The sequence below is a fragment of the Amblyomma maculatum genome, chromosome 3, assembly GCF_055883805.1.
Source record: "Amblyomma maculatum isolate TAMU_Amacu chromosome 3, ASM5588380v1, whole genome shotgun sequence".
Taxonomy (NCBI): Eukaryota; Metazoa; Arthropoda; class Arachnida; order Ixodida; family Ixodidae; genus Amblyomma; species Amblyomma maculatum.
This window is the reverse complement of record NC_139346.1, coordinates 7,318,929-7,344,109: the sequence shown is the minus strand read 5'-3', so window position 1 is coordinate 7,344,109 and position 25,181 is coordinate 7,318,929. Positions and strand designations below refer to the sequence as shown.

Below are 25,181 nucleotides of genomic sequence, written 5' to 3'. Positions count from 1 at the left end.
TACTAATACTGCTGCATATCATACGGGCATTTTCGCATATTGCCTCTATTGAAGCAGCATCACTTTTCTATGTAAAAGTGAATATTCTAGTGTCTCATTGCAGGTCTGCAATAATCATTGTAAAAATGTTGAGAATCTTTCAGACGACTGTGTACAAACTTGACTAACTACACATAACTTTCCGCATCCACAAAACCATATGCCCCCGCAGGGAGCACCTGTTAAAGCAGGTGTTTGTGTGTTTTGTGCGACACCACGGACCCCGAGCACCCACGCTTAGCCGTGCGTGGCATCGTCGTGTCTGGGGAAAAGGGGATCCTGGTGGTTGAGCCGATGCCGAGTGTTTGGACCTTTAAGGCCCCTCGGCGGAGGCAACACACCACTTTGGCCCACGCTTCCCATAGACGGCACCTCCGGGCTGACCCACCCGGGGGAAATCGGCAGTCGCCTTTTCCTGTTCTCCCCTCCATCTTTCACTTTCCTGTCATCTATCCTACAACTCTCCTGTCCTCTACTCTCTTCTTGGTTTTTTCCTTACTTCCCGGCGGCGAGGGTTAACCTTGTGTGGCTGACTACCCTGAGTTGAGCCATATTAGGTTATAGTTAAGGTATACAGCTGGCGTGGGCAGGGCTTTTTTTAGGCACCTGTCCCGTCCCCTTGTTGGACTCCATGGTGGGTGGCTGGTACCATAACCGAACGATAAAATAAATTTTATGGCTTCTTCCCTTTCCGCAACTGATCGCCCTCCCGCAAAGAGAGGGCGCACCGATGTGACGAACAAGTTTTTCACAAAAAATGTAAACAGCTTCCCCCGCTTTCATGTCATTCACTCTGAACAAGCAGAAAAAACTGCCCGTCAAGTCTCACCGTTCCTGGTGACAAAGACTCTCACAGACACAATAGGTGCAGGCTACAAAGTCAAAAAGCTACCAAATGGTGACCTCCTCTTAGAAGTGCTGTACAACCACCAGTGCGAAAAGCTAGCAGCTGTTACATCATTCGGTGACGTCCCTGTCACAATCTCACCACACCGCTCACTCAATACAGTTCGTGGGGTCATTTCAGATAATGACCTCAAGTTTCTGACCGAAGAAGAATTGCTCGAAGGACTCAAGGACCAAAATGTCATCAACGTTTATCGAATCAAGATCAGGCGAGACAACAAAGAGATCCAAACTAAGCACATCGTCTTGACATTTGCGCTGAGCACCCTTCCAGACTCCGTTGAAGTAGGATACACAAAGCTGCAACTCAGACTGTACATACCTAACCCACGTCGCTGTTATAACTGCCAGAGATATGGCCACAGCTCCCAGAGCTGCCGAGGCCGACTCACCTGCGCAAAATGTGCCTCAAATGAACATGCCACTGACAACTGCCAAACTGAACCAAACCTTTGCGTAAACTGTGAGGGCAACCACCCAGCATACTCAAGATCCTGCCCAACATGGAAAAAAGAAAAAGAAATTGTAACCTTAAAAGTCACTGAGAACATTACATTCGGAGAGGCGAGAAAGCGGCTTTCATTGGTCCAAAGCCCAACTTACTCCGTTGTGACGCAACAGGGCGCAGCGTCACAGCGTGCTTCGGCACCCGCCCAGGTCACGGGCAGTGACCCTGGTGTGGAGCCATCCGCGCCCACGGTGGCTGCAGCTGGCGCTGCTCCACCACCCCCAAAGCAGGCATCGCGACCTTCCAGGTCTGCGGGGCCCAAGGCCTCTTCTCACACGGGGAGGCCTACTTCAAGCGTTCCGGTGTGTTGTCCGCGGTCATCCAGCGTATCTGAGGACGCGATGGACACGACAACACAGGGTAGTCCTGTGCCGTCATGTGAAAGACGGCGGGACTCCTTAGAGCGTGCAAAAAAGGACAAGCCCCGAATCACGGGGCCAAAAACAACGTAGTCTCTATTTCACTCGTATAGCTTAAGATGGCTTTTGTAATAAACTGGAATTGCAGGGGACTGCTTAATAACTTAAGCGACATAAAAGACATTTTAGCAACATATTCACCTGTGGCCTTATGTCTGCAGGAAACAAACCTGAGTCCTCTACATGTGAATATTCTTAAAAAATACAAAGTCTTCCGCCGTGATCGAGAGCAGGCATGCAGGCTCTCGGGCGGTGTTGCCATCATAGTTAAAAACAATATTGCAGCTCGTGAACATAGGCTCAAAACTCGGCTAGAAGCAGTAGCTGCCACACTTATCACGTATAAAACAATCACAATTTGCAGTATTTATATAGAGCCACACTTAAAAATAACACTCCATGATATCGAAGACCTTTTCAGCCAACTGCCAGATCCATGCGTAGTAGTTGGCGATTTTAACGCCCACTCTTCTTTCTGGGGCAGTGAAAAAACTGACACGAGGGGCCAAATTTTAGAAGACTTTATTCTGTGCAATAATATCTGCTTACTTAACACCGGAAAACCCACTTACTGCTCCCCGAGCTCCGGTAAAATGAGTTTTATTGATTTATCTTTCTGCTCATCATCGATTTTTAGCGATTTTAAATGGGATGTCTTAGATAATCCGCATGGAAGTGATCACCTACCTACAACAATCAGTCTAACATCATCACCATCTATAATTCAAACCAAACCAAGATGTTGGAAGCTGCATTTAGCAGACTGGAAGCTTTTTAAAGAGAAAGCCGACTTAGGAAAACTATTTGCCGAAGATTTTAATGTCGACGAGTTAAATGAAAGATTTACCTCTTGTATTTTAGCCGCCGCACGCCAAGCCATCCCTCAATCATCTGGAGTTGTGAGACAGAACTGTAAAGTGTGGTGGACAAAAGACTGCAGGGAGGCAAAGAAAAAACAAAATAAGGCGTGGAGTATATTTCGCAGGTACCCCACACAAGAAAATCTCCTAATTTTCAAAAAGGCTAGAGCTAAAGCGCGCTATGTACGTCGTACTGCTGAAAAAGCTTCATGGCAGCATTACATCTCTTCTATAAACAGTCATATAACATCCAAGGATATGTGGGCACAAGTAAATAAATTAAATGGCAAGTACTCCCCGTTTACAGTTCCTCTCCTTACAGACCCAAATACCCAGACAAGCATTCAAGAGCAAGCGGACATTTTAGGTGAACATTTTTTCATGGTATCTAGCTCATCACATTATTCAGAATCATTTTTAAAGTATAAAAGCCAAGCAGAAAGACAGAAATTACCTACTACTGGCAGCGTTCACGAATCATACAACAGTCCCCTTACACTACAAGAAATAAACACAGTTCTCTCTTCCGGCAAACGTACAGCACCAGGCCCAGATGAAATACACTATCAAATGCTAGCCCATCTTTCTGAATCCTCAGTTGAAGCACTCTTAAAATTTTTTAACAAGGTATGGATGTCAGGAGAAATACCGCAGGCCTGGAAGAAAGCCATTATTGTTCCGTTACTGAAACATGGAAAGCCACCAACATCCCCAAGCAGTTATAGGCCCATAGCACTAACGAGTTGTATTGCTAAATCGTTTGAAAGTGTTCTAAATATCAGGCTCATGTTTACACTTGAATCTCGCAAACTTCTCGACACCCGCCAATGTGGATTTAGAAAAGGATGTTCGACAACTGATCATCTTGTGCGCTTGGAAAATACGGTACGAGAAGCATTTATACGCAGACAACACTGCCTTGCCGTATTTTTTGATTTAGAAAAAGCTTATGACACGACGTGGAGGTATGGAATCCTACGTGACCTGGGAGACCTTGGCATCCGCGGCAGAATGTTAAAATGCTTGAAAGAGTTTTTGTCCGACCGTTCTTTCCAAGTTCGTCTCGGTGCTACTCTGTCAAAACGTTTCACTCAGGAGAATGGTGTCCCTCAGGGGTGCATCTTGAGTACCACGCTGTTTATAGTAAAAATGAACTCCATAGTAAAAATAATCCCAACGACCATCATGCATTCAGTCTATGTCGATGACCTACAAATAGCATGTACATCCTCTAATGTATCAACGTGTGAGAGACAAATTCAATTAACAGTGAATAAACTAGCGACATGGGCAGATAGAAATGGTTTCAGGTTCTCTGCACAGAAATCAATAGCCGTTTTATTCTCACTTAGACGAGGTTTGCAAGTGGACCCTACAGTTTACCTCAATGACATTGCTCTCCCAGTAAAACACGAACATAATTTTCTAGGCATTACTTTCGACAGAAAGCTTACTTTCCTCCCCCACATAAACACCCTTAAAAAGAAAGCCTCCCAATCTTTAAATATACTTAAAGTGCTGTCACGTAAACGCTGGGGATCCGACAGGACATGCCTTCTGCAGATTTATCGTTCAGTTGTACGTTCGAGCTTGGACTACGGTTGCATAGTCTACGGTTCCGCAAGACCCTCATACCTACAACGACTAGACCCAGTCCAAAACCTAGGCCTGCGTCTTTCGACCGGGGCATACAGGACGTCGCCTGTGCGAAGTCTGTATGTAGAAACCAACGAACCATCTCTTGAGGACAGAAGAACCATGCTAACTTGTTCATACATTCTTAAGATCCGTTCGCTACCAACACACCTCTGCTACCCCATAGTAACAAAGTGCCCATCCAGAACCCTGTTCAACAACAAACCGCAAGCAGTCAGACCCCTCCTCCTCCGCTTTGAACAGATGTGCGAAGAAATAAAAATACTCGATACACTCCCCGAAATTGCACAATGCCCTGATCCATTACCCCCTTGGTATAAATTTCCCTGTGTATGCGACCTTACTTTAACACAGTTTGACAAACAACAAACTCCACACGAACACATATTACAAGAATTCCTGACATTAGAGGAAAAATACAAAGACCACAATACATTTTATACCGATGGTTCTAAAACGACCTCATATGTTGGTAGTAGTGTCGTAGAAAACAATCGCCAGAAAACAGTTAGGTTGCCCAATTGTGCATCAGTGTTCACTGCAGAAAGTTATGCCATATCCATAGCTGTGGAAAAAATAATAAAATGCAATATTGAAAAGAGTATAATCTACACTGACTCCCTCAGCTTAATCACAGCATTACACTCTAAAAATGCAACAGAACCTTTAGTGGGAAAAATAATACATTGTATAACATCAGCCGAAACACGAGGTTACAAAATTAAATTCTGCTGGGTACCTAGCCATGTCGGAATCGTAGGTAACGAGACAGCTGACGAATGTGCAGCAGCTGCCCGAAAAGCAAAAATAGAAAAAGTAAATGTACCACGCAAAGATGTTTTGAAATTCATACAAAAAAAGCTCAGGGAAAAATGGCAAGCCTCATGGAAAAATGAAATAAACAACAAACTACACGTCGTGAAACCAGTTGTCGAAGAATGGAAGTCATGCAGTCACCAGAAACGCTTCATGGAGGTAATATTATGTCGCCTTCGAATAGGACACACGCATCTTACTCATAGTTTCATTCTCAAAAAAGAAGATGAACCCATATGTGAAGACTGTGGACATGGACTGACGATAAACCACATTTTAATTTCATGTAAAAAACTCGAAAAGCTACGGAAAAAGCATTTCACTCAATTTTACACCGAACAGATACCATTCCATCCATCACTTCTCCTAGGAGAGAATGCAATTGTAGACATTTCATGTGTTTTTAGTTTCTTAGAAGAAACATCTTTCCTGAACAAGCTATGATATCTTAACACTTTATTCCTTCTCAAACATAATATACCTTGTGCTTGGCGCATGATAGCCTGAGTTGCTTATGCGCCATAAAACACAACACAACACAACACAACACAAAACCATATGCTGGCTTAGTCCTTTATCTCAGAGCTTCATTTGTCATAGGCAATTGTGGCAGTATTGCCAGTGACAAGTGGCACTTGTCCAACCTGCTCTTACATTGCTTGCACTGCCAGTGAAAAAGGAATAGATTTGGTAAATACATTGATTGCATTTTCAACTCTACAGAGCCATAGTTATCCATGGAAAAAAAATGCGCATTTCAGTCTTTAGCACACATTTTTGGCATGACAAAAGTCATTTCATGATAGTGCCACACACAAAGAGTGCCGGTGGCGGTGATGCCTCAACAAAAAAAGAGCTCTTTCGTAAAGTAGTTCAGGCAGCAGCTTCGCTGACAATCTAGAATTTGTACCTGACAGTTACTCTGACCCCGTTTGCGATGTGCATAAAGTGGTAAAAAAAAGAAAAAAAAAGAAAAGATGGCGAAGTGACAGCATGCTTTACTAATGAAGGAAACTTTTTAGAATTAGAATGGTATGAAAAACATTACAACTAAACCTGGCGATGTTAGTATGTTTTTCGAGAGTTAATTTGGTGGTTACAGGGTTAACGTGCAGCTAACTTCATATAATTAGCATCAATTAAATGCTGTGTATCTTGGGGACCATCATTAACAATGTCATTAAACATACAAAATACGTAGGCACCTTTTATTCAGATAGCATTTGTATACAAAATCAAAAGCACCATGGCAATGTCAGAAGCAGCTTAGGCATATAAGCACAGCCTATTTTGAACATGATGTGGAACAGGTTCCTTAGCCCTCATATTTTTCAAAGTCTGCTAACAAACAGATGTGCATTTGCAAAACCCTGCATGGTATGCAGATGAGCCATTCCTGCCACTAACAAAATGAGCCACTTCATAGATTTCCATATGGTCCTTCCAGGCTTTGAACTCTGCAAAAAGAAAGATTTTCCAAGTTGTCAAAAGTGAGTCTCAAAAAAAGACAGCAAGAAACAGAACTCTTGTAGACTGGAAAATACAAAATACAAAAAGAAATACAGGTATTGCCAACACCAGCGGATTGCACAAGTAAACTGCGCATGTTGACATCAATTTTTGGAAGCAGATTTCAGCCATCAGCCATAACTACTGCTGGATGAATGTCAACATATCCAAAATGAGCTAGATAACTTCTTATCAAGTGGTCCTTTGTGTGCCTTCATAGAGGCTCTGACAGGGCTCAAACATGGCCCTGTCAGCCATCAGCCATAACTACTGCTGGATGAATGTCAACATATCCAAAATGAGCTAGATAACTTCTTATCAAGTGGTCCTTTGTGTGCCTTCATAGAGGCTCTGACAGGGCTCAAACATGGCAAATAGACTTGTCCTACGCACTCATTGGTTCTTTACAATGCCTGTCACTGGAAAGGCCTAAAGCTTTTCCTATTGGTTCATTGACTTGAACGAGAACATCTTTGGTGTAACTCCGCCTGGTTGGGTACTTGAAACAAAAGTTTAAGAAACACCATCACCAACCAAATTTTTTATTAGAACCCGACGTTTCGGGTCCAACTCAGTCCCTTCCTCAGGGGCGACTAAAGTTCGAGGCCCGCAGTAGCAGGCACACGTGGCGATGTCCAATTGTGTAGCAGAGCCAGGGTAGCGTCCCCGGATTCTTGTTCACTGCTGCAGCTGTCAGCCGGATGAACCGAAAAAAGACGTGACGTCTTTTGAAAGGGTTGGTCTCCACATCAAGTATGTTCACCTTGTCAAAGGCGATTTTGTGGTTGGCGCATTCGCAGTGCTCGGCGAGGGGGGTTGCTTTTCGAGTTCAATTGCTGGGCGTCGTTTTTGTGCTGCAATATGCGCTGACAGAGATTTTTTGTTTCGCCGATATACGAGGCAGAGCACGATATTTTATAAGTAACGCCTGGTTATTTTTCTCTGGGAATATGGTCTTTTGGTTGCGGCAGAAAACGGCAGACTGTTGAGGTAGGTTTGTGCGACACACAGACGTGTTTGCGCAGGATGCGTGTAAGCGCCTCACTGGTGCCCGCCACGTATGGGAGCACAATGCGAGGGCGCTTCGTCGTTTCCGTGCTGACCGACCCTCTTGTCCTGCTAGCTCGACGGCGGGAAGCACATTGGAATAAAGGCGCGTGTATAGCCATTCTTCTTCAGATCGGCTATGCATAGGCCGCTGCCTACTACTGCAGGCCTCAAACTTTAGTCGCCCCTGAGGAAGGGACCGAGTTGGTCGCGAAACGTTGGGTTTTAATAAATAATTTGGTTGGTGATAGTGTTTCTTAAACTAGTGGTTCATCACACCGATTAACAAGCTAATGGCAGAAGGAGCACAGGTAACTTCTTCAAGAGCCTACATATGCTCTTTGCAACCATGTGTTCTTATTCCATCATTTACTATCAGCCAAAAAGAACTCAGTACTTGACAGCATTATCTGCACACTGGATTCACTTTCAGAGTTTATTTTGTTGCAACAATGTGCCAATCACGACAAAGGCACCGGTCATCGAACAACAGAATGCCCAGTGCTGAGTTTAAAGGCAACAAGGAAACAGAGGTAAACCTGCCAAGTACAATGATCAAGAACAATGTAGAAGCAGTGTTGTGTTGTGGCAATTATTCGAGGTAAATCTCTGTGCATCATCATTGTACAACAAAAAAGAGTAAAAGCTGCGTCCAGGTGGCATAAAGCGTGAAAAACAAAAAACAAAAAACAAAGCTTTGCGGCATGACTTCCCCCTCAAAGAAGCATCGGCCCAATGCTCTACATTGAATAGAAAGGTAGGCAAAAATAAGCAAAATATAAACACAGTGCCCATCAGTTATAATAGGGCTTTAGGCACACAACATACAATTTCTGGACATGTATCACCCCTGGGGTGCTGTCAGCAGCATCTGGGGACAATTCCATAGCCCATTTCATCTAGATGAGTGAACTTGATTTGCGGAAACAGCAGCATAAAATTTATGGTTTTCATTAAATCCACGATGGTGATTCAGCATCCAAACCTAGAGTCGGTCTGCTGGCTTGTAATTTTCATTGTCATTGTAGGTTACGTTAGGCATTGGTGCCTTGCTGGCTTTTTATGCGCAGCTGGGCAAGTCGTCAGGCTGCTTCTGCACGCTGAAGGTAGGCAGTGACACTGAGGCTGTCCTTTTCCGTTACATGTGGCATCAGCATGACATCGAGCGCTGTATTAAGGCGAAAGCCTTTAAAGGGAAGCTGCTAGATTTTGTAGTTGTAGATTTTGATGAGTTTCAAGCAATCAAATGATTACAGGTTCCAGGTTAAGCATGCAAGATATCTTCGTGCTAGCATTTCAAACAATTGCGCAAATAGCAATTTAAACCGCTTCAGCTATCAAGCTTCTCCTCACCACACAGCGACGCGTGGGGTGCACATGATGACATCATTGACGGCACCGGTATGTTTCCCGCATAGAATGGCTTGGTTGGAAGAAGTAAAAACAAGGCTACCAAAATTGAAGGCCCAGAAACATTGTTTGATGGCATTAAAAAAGGCACCGCACGATGTGGGCGAAGGTAACGAAAAGAAAAAATATTACCGTCCGTGATATCATCAAGCTTCTACGCAGTCCTTCAGTGCTGTGAGGAGAAGCTCGAATTGTAATTGTTGATTACTTCATCAGTTTTAAAGATAGCACACAAACACTTTGCAAGCATTACCGACAGCTTATGGAGAGTCAAATTCTTTAATGTCGCAGAATTCTCAAAAAGTGATGCAGCTGCACTTTAATGGCTCATACTGTCTGCGTTCGTTCGGTCACAATATAGCTTTCAATCAAATGACATCACCTGAAACCGAAACTAATGTCATCGGAAAGATAAAAATCCTGCATCCACCGGGAATCGAACCTGCATCCCTCGCATCGCCAGCCTAAGCTTTAACCAACTGTGCCACGCCCGGGATCGTGAACTGCACATAAATCTTGTCTACAGTGATTTGGTTTGGTTTGGTTTGCGGGGTTTAACATCCCAAACCGACTCAGGCTATGATAGGTGCCATAGTGGAGGACTCTGGAAATTTCGACCACCGGGGGTCTTTAACGTGCACTGACATCGCATAGAACACAGGCGCCTTGCTTTCGTCTCCATCGAAAAGCGGCCGCCGAAGCCCGGTTACGATCCCGCATTCTTGGGAACAGTAGTCGAGCGCCGTAACCACTGCGCCACCCCGGCGGGCCCTTGTCTATCGTGAGGATGAGTTAAAACACACATCATAATTCTCCTTGTCTGCATGATGCTGATGCGGCCACTCCCCTTTGTAGTGAGGGATCACAGAGTTCTTCATTAGGCCAATAAATAAAGGAGTAGAGAAAGAACAAAAACTATACCAACTGCTGTGCATTGGTCAAAAGTCCAGAAAAAAGAAATGAGGAAGGAAAAGGGGGGAGTCCTTCAACAATCTTCTTGTTTACGCCACCAGTCAAGGCGGTGCTTTGTCACCTCTACTGCCCTACCCAGGGTGTGCTTTGGGTGGTGACATCGACTGCAGACCAAGTGCTGTCGAAGGAGTCTCCATCGGTGCTGATGTCGCAGTTGTAGGGGGGGAGGGCCACAGTTTCGGGCACTCAATCACAACATGCTGTATGGTTTTATCGGCTGCGTCGCACTTGGAGCACTTGTGCGCAGAAAACCACTCCGTGCCTCGCAGAGTAACCCGCTGCCGTCCGCTGTCTCGTGTGTTGTCATAGATGTTCTCATTATCGATCGTGTGTTTTGTGCTGGAGTCCACCGACAGGGATGACATTGCCCGTGCTTCGCTGTGCCATCTCTTCATTCCTGCTTCTCAAACCTGGTTATGGATCTGCTCTCTCCACGCAAGCTGGAATATCTCCAACAGGCCGGCTTGTGGAATTCCGTATTTCTCTGCCAACCTTCGCGTTCAAAGCATCCATCTGGTGTTGGAGCACTTGAGTACGATGTACTTGTATGCCTCGCTGGACCATCTATGGCAAAGTGCTCAGCCGGCACTGCAAGGCAAGCTTGGCGGTAGTAATGTTCTCTTCTGTGCTTGGGTGTCCGCTCGTGGATGAGAGCGGCTTCCAAGAAGGTACTCAGCAGACGGTGCCGTTCAAGATAGCACAACAGGCATGTATTTGGTTGCCTTGGACATAATACAACACACACACAAAAGACTAACTGTTACGCAGTACGCCGCAACGTACGAGTAGTACCGCGCACGGTACACTCACGGCTCGCAAGCCGTTAAAGATCGGGCCAGGCGCGCACGACTGTCCGTAAAATATGCGGAGCCCTCGGGCGACCGCGGGAGCTTCAAACCACGCGACTGCTCACAGACGCGGCTCCGTTCTAACTCGAGTTGCCTCCCCGCCAGAGCGTAGCCCCCCGACGTGCAGCGCTCCCTCTCTCTGTTTTACGAGCAGTGTCACTCGCGTACGCTTTACTTTCACGCGGCAGACAGCCGAGATCATCGCCTCTCCCCGCGGGGGCATTGCCCGCCGTTAACAATGTTTAGTCTGGCGGTTTCTTCCGAGAAGTTCCGCTCTTTGCAGACACATGCGAAACCGCCGAGCGATGCATTCCTACCGTCCCGGTGCTCTGTCTCCGGAGAAACACTGCTGTTGTATATGGGCTTCAAGTGGGCGCATAGGGGCCCGCCCGGTGGAGGAGAATCTCCCATTGCCAAGGTGCCGACATCACTACAGAGGTTGTCTCACATGCGACGATAGTAGCGCTGAGAATGACGCTGCAAGTAGTGATAATGACAATGACGGCATTAGCAATGATAACGGTGCATTTAGTTGATAATGATAATGAGAGCAAACGTGATGCACCGTGTGCACCAGCAACGCACAGCCTTTCGCACTTCTGCAGTGTAGATTCCACAGTGCTCTCGGAATTTTCGGGCTCTCTGCCATACACAAGGTGGAATGGAGTTGACCTGCTTCTCCGCTTCTAGGCGGCAGCAACAGCGCGGCGGGCTACTGTGCTGACATTAAAGCGAGAAACTAGTTACATCGGCTTAACTTTCAGGCCGACTGACTGCTAATGCATGCAAGGAGGACAATGCCACGGACAACGAGAAGTGGGTTTTTTACACGACGAATATTATGATGTGCTTCTCGCTTTCTACAACGATAATTAGTCTGGAGAAGCCTTTGGCCCTTTGCTTCGGCGGTGCGAGTCAGGTAGTCAGTTGCTACTATTATCCACTTGTTGCTAGATTTCAATGTCGGGAAATGACCTAGTAAGTCCATGCCGATCTGTTGGAATGGCCTCGCAAGTGATTGGTTTGGTTGTATATCCTAGTCTTGTTAGCAGTGTTCGGTGTCGTTAGCAGTCGCAGCAACTCCTGACATAGTGCGTGACATTAGCAGATAGACGAGACCAATATGGGCCCATGTTATTTAACCTGAATGCGACTCAGAGTAAAATAAAGTTTAGACGCCCAGCTGTGGGCTCATCGTGAGGGGCCTGTAGGATTTCATCGAGAAGGCCCACAGGGACAAGTAAGTAGGCGGTCAGGGTGCGAACGCCATTATAAAGCGCAAGGGAGGCTAGTCCACGTTTGAACACTCTAAGCGGCAAGGATGACTTTCCTTCAAGGTAGTCGAAGTCTGAGTGCTGAAGTTGCATGAAGTAGGCCCCAAAATAGCATCATTATTGTCTTCTTCCAGCACTTTTGGACAGGGGCTCGTGAAAAGCAGTACCATGTGTGCGTGGCCAAAATAGATGTTTAGAGCAGCTCTTGGAGCAAGCAAATATGCTTTTTGGAGCAGCTAAATGGAGCACAAAGCAGGACAGACGTTCTGAAACAGCTATGGAGCAGAAATGTTAATGTTTTATAGCAGAAATATCGACTTTTTGAAGAAACTTCAAAGCATGTGGTGAATTAAATCTCCAATAAGTCATAAAGGCCTTTCTACCCTTCTTGGCAGCAGAAATTGTGCTGCTTACAAACAGGCCCGCTGCGTTCTGAAGATGTTTTACTGCGGACTGACTGTAAACAACATGTCACCAGCGTGCAGTTTAAAGGCCCATTCACGATTAAGGATTGCAAAGGGTGTGCGATTAAGGAACCGCTCAGATTGACCGATGTTCACACTTGCAAAGGCAACCCGTGGGTCGCTTTCCCAAATTGGCCTCGTTCAGAACGAGACTTGTCGACCTTGACTGCTCACCAAAACAGAAGCCGGATGTAAACCGAACTTCGATTCATATCAACTGTGTTGCTGATTGGTTGCCGATTTAAGACCAGGAAGGAAACGTTGGACATGTGCCTTTTTATATATGGGAGCGCTTGTTGCTAACAAACTAACTCTCAAAACGTAAAAATAATGTGCTTCAGATTGTATGCTTAAATAATACAGCATGAGCACATCTATTTTGGCTTTCTCGACAATCTTCAGTTCAGTTCAGTTCACTTTATTTCCTTTCAAGTGAAAGTGGAAGACGAGGCAAAAGGTGTGTAACCTGACAAGGCCTCGTCTCCCATGTGCAGCTCGCAACAGGCAACACGTTACGACGCATACAAAGGGAAATGTCCTGATTAACAATACAGCAAATTAAAAAAACAAAAATAGTTGCGCCGATGTGGCAGTGATTCGTTCCGCCATCGGACAACAATAAGTCCGCCTTGCGCGGCAACAGCCCATTATGTGGCCCTTTTTTTTTTTTTCTTGAACCAACATGTTTGGTTCATGGCCCCTTTTCCCAAGCATTTCACCCCAGAAGAGCCGAGCACCAGGCCGGGGGAAATCTTGTACCCATTGGAAACCGGTGGGTACCCGGCGGTACTGGGGATCGAACCCCGTACCTCCCGAATGCGAGGCGGATGCTCTAGACGAAGCCCAAAACAAGTCCAAGGATCGCTAAGGTTGCACACTATAGTGAAGGCTTGCCAAAGTAAAAATAATATGCGAATGAAATATTTTTGCTGAAGAAAGAAAAAGGCTCTCAGTGACCACAATCCACGGCATGCATGCAAGAGTGCCGCAGTCACTATGAATAGCAGAAAACATGGGGATGATATCGTGTGACGTCAGCGCCCAAGGTTGCCAAACCATAAAGCTGCTTTCGCTATTAATAATAAAAATTCATTTTAAACTATCTACTGCACTGAAATCTCAAATTTCGAGGATTTATAATTAACGTGAACGGAGTGAAATGCAATAATCAGTTTATGCTCAAATTTTAGCTGTCATGCCCTTTAAGTGAATATAGTTCAAGCATATGGTACCAACATAAGAAACACTACAGAATTATATGAAAATGTCACTGAAATACAATTAACTACGAGCACGTGAATGAATTAAGCTGCCAAATTTGAAAATACACAAGATGCGGGCAGAGTCATTGAAGGGACACTAAAGAGAGAAAGGAAGTGGGTTTGCATCGATAGAATGCCAGTTCCTGATTACAAAAAGACCACTCTTACTGAAAACAGAGCTGTTATAAGGTAGTAAAGAAGAATAACAGAAATACAGGTATCGCCACCACAGCCAAACGGCCGAGGCTCGCAACAACAAATCACGTGACGCGCTAGGGATCCCGGAGGCTGACAAATGCGAATTACGTTGCATGTTTGAATGCGGTAGTACGTTTTTTCTCAAACATGATAACACGCTTTTATCATACGTAAGCGACGGCGAAAAGACAACGTAAACGTTGCAAGGCAAATACAAAAATATACTTGGAGGCGCCACAGGCGCCCACTTCAGTTTTGGTTATGTTTCGGCTCAGGCATTTCGTGCGCACTCGGATAGTTTGTTTGAACCTGCAGCGCCTCAATTACGAGCTTGGAGCAGCAGATGCGCCTTGATGGTTCCCATTTGAGCATTCGGAGGCACGAGCGAGCGAAATCCGCTACCGCCGACACACTCCTTCGTTCACACTTCTGCGCCAACAAATCGCCGCCGTTGCCGCTTCGACTGCGACCTGACCGCTTGACTGCAGCTACGTACGCCACGAAAAGCATACATATGCTAAGTACCGAAGGAAAAACGCATTATCATTCAATTGTTCACTAAATCATGGCACATCTGACCAACATATACTGCGTCAACAAGACCTTCAACGTGCTATTTGCAGGTGTCATAAACAAAAGGGGCATACTTGCTGCTCATACCAAGGAGAGCGTCGATATATTGCGCTCATCGCCCGGCGAAAAAAAGGGCCTCGGGTAAAATGTAAAAACTAAAAATAACGAAGCACCAGAAATACATTACAAAAGGTTAAAAAAAAAAAAACCGGCAGAAGCGGTAAGACTCGAACTCGGCACTGCTTGCTCCGTAACATTCGGCGCTAACCGCTCGGCTACGCCGCGCCACAAGAACCTTCGAAATATTTCTAGTTTTTATGTCATGGCCCCATTTGCAATAAAGTGTTTCTGCTGCCGGTCTAAAAATTACAACTTCTTGATCATCGGCGCATGCTGCCTGCTCTCACGTCTTGCAACTAATGTTCTGGATGCCTATGCGCACTATATTGTGCACTGGATCCATTTTAACATGTGGAATTTCACAGCGCTGGCAAATGTAGTGGCGCCGGCACTTCGGTCATGTTCTGCTACCGTGGACGTAATTTTCGCTGAACACGGAGCTGTAGCACAAACCTTGAAGGAAAAAAGTGCGACGAAGCTTCAAAACTGACAAGCGCAGCAGCGAGGACACTATTTTGCTGGTAACTAAATCTTATTTGTATGTAAACATGTCAGGAAGCGTTGCGATGACCGAGGGCTCGGTTTGTTTATACACAGTGCAAGAAGGAGCGCAAAAGCTTGAGAAACATGTAAAGTATTGTGCATTACAAGCGCTCTGTTTTTTTTTTCTTCCTTTATGAGCCCATCGCTCGGTAAATTACTCTCTTTATCGGTTTATTTATTTCGGCTGAGGCCGTCATTGCGAGTACGCTGTTGCCAAGTTGGCCCTTGAGGGATGCGACGCCGCGGGCCGCGCCGGCTCGCTAGCTATCACGGAGTCTCCGCTTACGTCATAGCGTGCGTCACTCAACTCCAACTACGTAGTTGGAGGCCACAGTTTGAATTCCACCGGCGGGAACAAGAAAAAACCTCAACTTCTTATTGCAATATCTCAGCAATTATTTGATTTTTTGCTGCCGGATATGCGGCGAGTGTCATCAAATGTAGTTTATTAGATTTTCATACCATCTTTGGCTGTCTTTAGAACATAATTTTTTCCATCTCCTCACCTTCAGGTGCATTATCTGCTCTGGTTTAGAGCTCTGCTCTTAGTTTAGTGATGTCACATAAAAACAGAGCCTCATCTGGACGTAGAACTTCTCTATGCGAAGAGTAATTTTTTTGTCATGGGCAGAATGTCCAGGCTCGGGAACCTCTGGGCTTTTCAAAAACATAGCAAAATTATGAATGCTGCTTGTCTTAATCTCAATTATTGAAATGAAATAATTTTAAAAAATCGAATTTTCCAGCGTGTTTACGAGCTTTGCAAGCTCTGCAGACGTATAAAGAAGACCTCGGTGGTCAAAATTTGAGATGAATTCGTTTTCTTTTTTTTTCACACACATAATTTGCTCAAAATTAGATACAGAATAAGTACTGCATTTTGATTTGTGCCAGAACTTTCGAGCCACATATCTTGCAATATACCGGGTGCGCGAGGCATTTGAGGATGCAATGTTGGCTTCAGGCAGAGAATATCTCCAGCAGATATATATATATTTTCACCAAACTGTTTATTTTCACATTACTCAATGAATGTGCCACTTGCAGCAATAACCAATTCAATTCAGCTTCGGAAATGGCTGCATGCACGGATCAGGTGGTTCTTAGAGGTACTGCCCATTGAGTTCGCAGTGGCGACCTTCAGAGATTTTTGTATTATGTGGCCTTTTGTCCGCTTCTCTCTCAACGATGCCGAGTGGATTCAAATCTGGACAACTAGGAGGCCACAAGTTGGAAGTGATGTGGTTATTGGAAGTTGTTGGCCAGCCACTCGTGGGTGACGCAGGCGGTGTGGGCGAGAGCCGAATGTTGCTGAAAGACACATTTTCCTTTCGAAACAGTATCAGTCCAGGCCTTCACAACGGTGGCAAGCACCTCTGCGTACTCGGCAGCATTAACGCGGAGTCCTTCTGCAAAACAGTGCGGCAGCATGACATCACCCTTGTTGCTGACGGCTGCTGACACCATCACAGACAGAATTTTTGTGTGCAATGCTGTCAGCACCTCATTAGCGCTTCAGTAAAGCCATCTTTCATTATGGCAATTAGCTTTTTGGTCTTGATCGAAGTTCTTTTTATCTGAAAGAAAAAAAAGCATTCCAGGCTCTTCAGCTTGCCTAGCAAGCGCTTGGACCAGAGCAGACTATTCTTCCGAGCTTTACCAGAAAAGAATTGCGCCCTCCTCATGAAACAGAAATGGTACCTCACGTCCTTGTGCACAGCAAGCCTGACAGCTGACTCTGCGACATCGAGCTCCTTTGCAATGGCCCGCATTGACTTCTCTGGGTTGTCACTCACGATGACTTGCAGCCTCTGAAGAAAATCAGGTGTTCTGACGACGTCTGACCGCTGAGTGTGCTTTTTCCTTTTCGCCACAGATGCCACGTCACCGTCACAGCACATCAGTTCTGTTCGCACCTTGTTAACGAAAGACTTTGCTACATTCAGAAAGTTGGCAATTTCCAAGTCGCTGTGGCGCGCGGCCAGCGCGATGAGGACTGCATGGTGTTTCATTTCCTGCGTCAACTTGTACGCTTCCATTATTCAACAAACTGCGCAGTATAAATGATAAGGGGTCAACCAACAAGAAGCCGCATGCCTAGATACATATGCTGAGCCTGCTGGTGTCTATGGCGATAAGGAGTAGTAACCTCAAATACCTCATGCACCCAGTGAGCTACGAGACTGCTATAACTGTGCCTAGTGACGGGCAATCAAAGTAGCTTCAACGTCCTCGAGCCTTCCCTCGTGAAGCAAGTGGTCAAATTCATCATTCGCAAAGAACACGCAGTGAGCAAAAAAAAAAAAAAAAAAAAAAAGAGAAATTACAGGTTCTCAATTTGTGTTTGAAGTTTTCAGGTGCAAGAAAAAGTAAGCCTGCAGCGATGGTATACTGGCTCCTAATCACAAAAACACCACTTTCGCTGAAAACAAGACTCTTATAAGGTAGAAAAAAGAGAACAGAAATGCAGGCATTGCAGAAATACAGAAATCGCAAATGCATGCACAATGACATGCAAGGGATCCCGGAGGCTGCCTAACATGTATTATTGTTGCATGTTTGAATTGTTAACTTTTGTTTCAAAAATGGCAAAAAGACAGGCTAAATATTGGAAGCAAAAAAAAAAATTTGCGCTTGGCAGTGCCACAGGCAGTCAGTTTCGTTTTGGTATGTTTTGGTTCTTTGAAGTCACAGCTATGCATTTGGCATGCCCACATGGTTTCATTTTTAATATACATGCTTTGGTTTACAAGTGTGGAGCAGCAGAGTTTTCCTCTGATGAAGTTCATGCCTCAGTAAGCGCTTCTCTATTGAAAAATCTGGGATGAAATGCACACAGGATTAAGTTACAACTTACTGGGCAGAATAAACCTGCACAGACCCGAGTGGAGCTGGGAAAGAAAAGAAAGGCTGGAAAAAGTAAGATTTAAAATGGCATGGGTGCTTAAGAAAAAAAAAAAGCGACAAAAAATAAATAAATAAAAAAAAACAGCCTCGTACGGGATTTAATCCTAAGTCCTTTGGAGTTTTAACTGAATGTCTTAGCCATTGCACCACACGAACAGCTGAGACCTCTCGCATTACATTACTTGTGTAGTGCAATTGCATTTTTTACACATATTTTTCACTCACCGCTAAACAATTGCATCCCAAGTGTGCTGAATGCTTTTGCTGGCTGTTGATAGTGTCACCGATGTCTCATATCTATGATAAGCATAGGAGTCTGCCAAACTATCTCGTAATATTTCTATTTCTCTATTTTCTGCTGTCCCAGCGTGCATGCACAGACCTTACTGGCACATCAGTTTGCCATCTGCAGGGCAGCGACACTAGAGTACACCACATAAGGTATTTTTCCCAAGTCTAAATCCCTTGGAAGGAAAAAAGACCTCTTCAACTTCAAATCGAAATATCTGGGCAATAAATGTTTCTTGCTGCCGGACAAGCGACAAAAAAGTCATGAAACACTGCACTATTGGATTCTGGCAACAAAAAAATATTCTGATGGGTCCCATACTGCAGAAAATCTGGCATCCATGAAAAATTATGGGCATGTATCTGGCAAGTGGCAGGAAGGTGACGCAGCACTGCAATGACTGTCCGTCAGGTTGTGTGACAACACAAGGCCACATGATATGACCAAGTCAGCAGGTGCTGCTACACAGGGTGCTTTTCATGGTATCAAGTTATAAAGGAAAACAAAGAGAACATCGCTTGGAGCAATTACGCGCCACTATTTGTCTCTTGCAGGTGTATCCGTGACAAAGGTTTGTGCATGCAGGGCTACCTGGAATCACTTGAGGCAAATCCTTGAAAGCCTTTGTTATGAAATATTAAAAATTGTGGAGGTTCAGCTCTCTTTGAACCAAGTCAAGAGCATTAGCCATCGGCCGGTGCCGCATTTGTAGCTGCCGCTTCAGTCTTGGCTTGATTCCGCATTTGGTAAGCTCAGCAATAGGCTAGTCTGGCTTCTCGTTCGATGTCTTGGCAACCTGTCTGGCATGGTTGCAGTCTCTGTCACAAGCACAAGTGGATTCCTCTACACCACACTGCCTCCTTTTGTCATGCCGCCTGGTGAATTTGCCCAACACTATGCTCGCGGTCTCGACTGCACTTACCCAGAAATGTTTTAAAGCAACGAACAGAATATGGGTGCACAAAACACAGACAACAGAACATGTTGGTGCCGCTGCAAATGAATGAACAACGAAATAGCTATTAGAAATGACAGCAGTGCCTACTCTGCTGGCAGAAATCTTGAGCAAAAATTTCTCATCAATTGGCCCTAATTGGCTATACAAGGCCATGCGACATTTTCCCATGAAAATAGCAGTGACTGAAATTTTTCATACTTTCACAATCATCTTTTAGCAAACAATGACCTCCTTTTGTTTCGCACTACATGCGCCATAGTGTCAGCAAATAAATTGCAATGCTGTTTGTACAGCAAGCAACTGCAGGCAAGGGACACGTCTGGGTGATATTTTTGAGGTAGTCGTGTAAGCAAGTTTCCAGGGCAAAAAAATTATGGCATGTAATTTCTTCCTAACAAAGATTACCAAAGTACTGCCTGCTGAGAACTTATTCTCGGCAAATAATTTCAACAGTATATGGAGCACAGCATGAATTCAGGCAGCCCGAAAACCTGGGCCGGGCTGGAAAATTGCCGTTTTTATGGGCCTGGACCTGGCTCGGGCTTGACATGCAGGCCTGGGCTTGCAGCTTGCAGTGGCGGAACCAGGCCAGGCTGGGTAAAGCTGTGTATGGCTTCTTTTGGAGATGATGGAATTCCAGCACTAAAATCATTCCAGTGGTTTATGAATAAACCACTACTAGTACATATGTTGACAGAGAATGAGAGAAAGCTAATTTGTAAACAGAGTTTAATCAGTGCCCATCTGTGTTTTGTCCAAGTAATTTAGTACGAACATGCCGAGCTGCATTCAATGACACAAGTGAAAAAAGTTAAAAAGAAAAGGCTCAAAACTCGATAGCGAACTGTACTACAATGGAGGTGTTATGAAGTGCTGTGACCTGTCATGCATGACACAGCCCGTTTGCATAAGCACGTCAGGCCGCGGAAAGTCAGCGGCACTTCCGTCCCGTCTAATTCTCGCAAGCGGGGGCGAAAGGAGGAAAGAAAAAGCTGGGAGGAGGACTTCTCCCTCGCGCCTAAATTTTCCCCTCGCACTGCAGCCGCCGACTGCGCTGCGTGGCTTGCTTCGTCCTCGCGTGAACCGCTGCAGCCGTTACGACTCCGCTCGTTTTGAATGCGAGCGAGTTGCGATTTTTCGTCGCGGTTCTTTTACTCTGTGCATCTCATTCCTGCTGGCTCTTCGCCCCTTCGTGAGACGAGAGACTTGTCTGCGTGCACCTCCAGTTCCGTGGACCCATCTCGTCTGCTGATTGTGCTGGCCATTACAGTCGGCGATATCCGCTGTGTTTCGTGTTGAACTTGTTACCTTCATGTACTGTGGAGAGACGTGCGTTTCGAAGAAGACTGTTCTTCCAGGAAGGGTAGTGTAAATTTTTAATCATGCATTTTGGTTATGTATAGCACAGTGACATGTGATTACTTGCATCAAATACCAAACTAGGTAACTAGAACGCAGGTATTTGCTCATGTTTCTACATTGCTTTGATGGTATGGAATGCGTAGAATGAATATGTGCATCATTTATTTAATTTCATATCAACTGTACACATGCTGACAGAAGCAGTGCCGGCAAACTGGGTTCTTTTGTAGTGATAAAGCAAGCGTGCAAGATTACAATGTTAGCGTAGAACACAGAACACTACTGTAAACTGTTAGCTATGTAAAGTGCGTGTGTCTGAGGGATACCTTGTCGCATCTTTTAATTTTCTGTTTCACGTGCAGTTAATAAAAAAGAGAAACGATACCTGCTGTTCTCTGTGCTATTTCTTGCTGCGGTCGGGTACGCTTGCTCGCGAGCGCCTGCGCCCTCGAGAGCGCTATGCTTGTGGTTTTTCTTTCCATCACACTGTTCCTGCCGCGAGCCGGTCGCGCCGTGGCAGAACGATGATGCGGTAGAAAATCCACGGGCAGAGCGTTTTCCCGGGCGCACGTGACCCGCGCTGCTTGAAGCAACCTACCCACACCCCCTTCAGCGCACCGTTTTTTTGGACCAGTCCGCTATACGGCCTCCCCGTCAAGTCCATTTTTTACGCGCCCCCTCCCGCTATAATCCTATAATGGAGAGTTTGGCGCTAGCGTCTGTAATTCGTGGCCGCTGGGAGGTATAGGGAGTTTCACACCCCTGAGCACGTGCCTACTGAAGTACTCAACACCATCAACTTAGGATTTCTCAGCAATCAGTGAGCAAGAGGGTAGCTTCTAACCTTTGTGTTACCGCTAACGGCTGGACATTTGAAGCCTCATAACAGCCCCTGGACAAGGACCTTCAATTGACTGCTCGGCAGGCAGTTCAGGCAAATTCTGACTGTCTGCTTTGCCCCCCCCCCCCCCCCTTCCCCCCCAAAAGAATGTCTCTACGCTACAGTAAATGCTGTAGGATAAGAGCTCATTGCGTTAGGAATCTTTACGTATCCAATAACATATACATGCACAATGAACAGACACTACCGCTTTTCGTCTCCACAGAGATGTGGTAATGTGGCAGTGATTTCTTCAATGAATATGTAAATTTCGTTTTTTTTCTGCCCTTGCCCACACATGTTCCTGGGGCAAAGTTGCCAGGGGCAGCCTTTTGTAGGCGATTAAGCACAGAACTTGCACCAAGAGCCAATTGCTTATAAGGAGTCATAGTTAAAATGCCCGTAGTCCATACCTTTTAAATGTACATTGTGCTAGATAGCTTTACATCAAATGTCTTATCAAAATATTCTTCACCAAGCCTTTGCTTCTGTCGGTGCTTTAACTGTGCCCTTCTCTACCAAGAATATTTTGCAAGGTTTGTCTCTCATCTTGATTTATTGTTATGTGCTAGTTAAGCAATTTTTAAGGCATCTGCTCAGACTTACTTTGCAGTTTTGGCACGGGCCGTCGTGGAAGCGCAGGCCGGGTCCGGGACATGTAATCATTGCCGATGGGCTTGGAACCATGGGCCCGGGATGGTCTTCAAACGTGGGCCAGGGAAGGGGCTGGAAAATCCAACCCGTGCAGGGCTCTAGTAAGGAGTGTAAGAAACTAAAGGTACAGGAAAAAAAAAAAATCACACACACATAAGGGGAGTTCAGTAGCGAGTTCATTACTTTGCAGCACCGCTACGTGGTCTCCGTGCTACAATGGAGTTGTCTAAACGGTATTTACGTTATCATTTCTGTTGTCTCAACAGAGCTTATCCTTTTGTCGTACCCGACGCAAACTAGGTAAAATTTCATCAAGGGTACGCAGAATATCATACATATAGCTGCCGCTTTTGGCTGTAAAAGGTTCAGTGCTAGTTTCGAGCTTTTGGTGCTCAATATGTATCACTAGTTTCAAGCTAGTGATGCTCGAGCGATATCATAGGCAAGTATTTCACCCGGATGTGATCAAAACGAACAGCGTATGGAGAAGCTGGGCCAAGAACGAAAAAAGCATAAAATTAGCTTCGTCGCCCTAAGCAGCTAATCACTGACAAGTGCCGTGAGTATCTGGTTGATAGAAGACAAAGCATCAAGCGCCAGTTAGCAGCATCATAAGACAGTGCAGTGCTCGCCTTCAACCGTGCTAAATTGGCGCGTGCTGTAAGTGCATACCTTGGCACAAATCCCTGCAGTATGTGACAAATAAGAGCGGTAAGCGGACAGCATATAATCACGAACATTGTACGCAAATGGGGCAGCTAAAATTTGAACATGGCGGCACCTTCATTGGCATGCTTTGTCTACAACTAAACAAATCTTTTCACAGACCGGGCACTAACCTTTCTGTACCGAAGCCGCAGCAGATGTGCCAGGGTTGTTCATGGCGCGCACACCAGTCAGTTCGATCGCACCCGTCCGTGCCTCGTTTACTACAACAAAAGCCACGGCACCAAACCGCCGCCGCGGCACCGGCGGCAACCTCAGGCAGGGCGGTTGGCGGGCGATGAGCAGTGGCCCGCCGGCACGCCGTGCCCCCAACTAGGGACAATCCGACCTAGGGATTGCTAGGGATTCAGGGCGGCTGTCCAGCAAAAATCCAGGCAACACTGGCATTATTCATGGCGGGTTTTAGCCGCTCCCCTCGTGGGCGTCTACTTAGACGGCTACGCGAGCAGCCGCCATCTTGGGACGCGTTCCAATTCTCGCGAAGCAGTCTCGCGAAGACGGCTTCGCCGAAGTCAACATCGATGCAGACTACTTTGCTGTCTAAACATGGCGGACAGAGCGCGGTTCGCGCTGAGCGAGTCGTGCGTGCGGTGATTGCAGTAGCTGTTCGGTGGTCGTGCTCTTTGCGAACGCCGGAGTATGCATATGAACGATCTTTCAAACGTGAGTTGTTACGTCAATGTATGCGCTAGCTAGAGGCTAATTTAGCTGTCTTTATGGTCGTGAGATTCATAGCACTGCAGATTCTTGTACCGCGCTCTGAGAGGAAAGCGTTCGTTGGATGCTGTTGGTCTTCTTTTTTAACTTGACGACGAGTTTCTTCAGTCTTGATGTTATCGACGAACTCGTCGCTTTCTCTGCACCTCGCCGGGAGTCAGGACGGCTGCTGTACGGCGCACGTGTGTGTTTCTATCTTGCTGTAGTAACCGTGTCAAACTCTTCTTCCGCGGATTTTCAGTTAATCTGGGAAGAACGAACTCGCCTGACGATGCCGACTTGTTGCGCATTGATTTTTTTGTGCCTGTACATTATTAAAACGAGTTGTCTTTGGTTTCCTCGTCTAGTGACTATAGACAATAGGTGTAACGGCATGAATTTTTTCGTTTGCTGTAGCCGCGGTTATTACCTTTCGTCTGTAATCCCCTCAAGTTTACTGTATTTTGCATGTTTTCATTACTACAGCTGTGTGAATGAGACATCTGAGAAGCATGTACACTTCAGCATCAGTAATAAAAAAAGGAAAAACGGACTAACGTTCTCTTCCGTCAATTCTTGAGCGGGCTCATTGCGTGAGAAGTCGGTCTGCTAAAAGTTAAACTATTAATAGTCTATCTACGTTGTGGCGATTACACATGTAATATTGTTGCTGTAAAAAATCGGCAAACCGTTAAAAACTAGATTTTCACCTGTATTGTCGCAAATCTTTAAAGAAAATAGCGTTATAATAATTATTCAAACGTTTTAGTTCAACCTTTATGCCGCGAGGTGACGCCAGGCGTAGACAGGTAGACGCTATAGTGCCTAGAATATACTGGCTAGTGTGCCGAGGGCGCGCGCTGGCGTGTCCGCCGCGGTGATGCCTTCCCGCTACCACCGCGGGGCGGCGCTACCAATAGCTAAGGTGCTATCGCTCCGCGTTCGCGGCCTCGGCAGCATAGGCGGCATATAGGTCCGGATAGCGCGCTGCGCTTTTCACTATGAAACCTGTCTCTCGACCGTTTAAGCGCACTTTGTGTCTAAAAACAGTCTTGGTGGAAGACATTCATACCGTCCTAGTACTGTGCGGAGAAAATTATACGCTCAAATAGCGCTCGAGGAAGCGTTTAACAAATACTGTCTGGTCCATGTCTGCTATATATCTGTTTTATTTATTCAGCTGAACCGGATAAGGTCTTAAGCAGAACACATATTGACTTCCTGATATCCAGCGAGAGAAGAAATTTGAGAAAACCACCTAAAGTTGACACGTTGGTTGCAACAG

At 45.6% G+C, this 25,181-nt stretch overlaps 1 long non-coding RNA gene across 8 annotated transcripts; it reads right to left on the bottom strand.

Annotated features, from left to right (window-relative positions):
* LOC146194181 (uncharacterized) lies at positions 1-23,577 on the bottom strand. Of its 8 annotated transcripts, XR_014705777.1 has the most exons (5): positions 23,314-23,577; positions 22,427-22,592; positions 2,720-2,806; positions 1,549-1,850; positions 1-1,439 (listed from the first exon to the last, which is right to left on the bottom strand). It is a non-coding gene; the product is annotated as an uncharacterized LOC146194181 (long non-coding RNA). The 8 variants fall into 8 exon arrangements; XR_014705775.1 differs by having other exon boundaries at positions 1-1,850; positions 23,314-23,556; XR_014705776.1 differs by having other exon boundaries at positions 1-1,819; positions 23,314-23,556.
* Between the last annotated feature and the right edge of the window lie 1,604 nt (positions 23,578-25,181).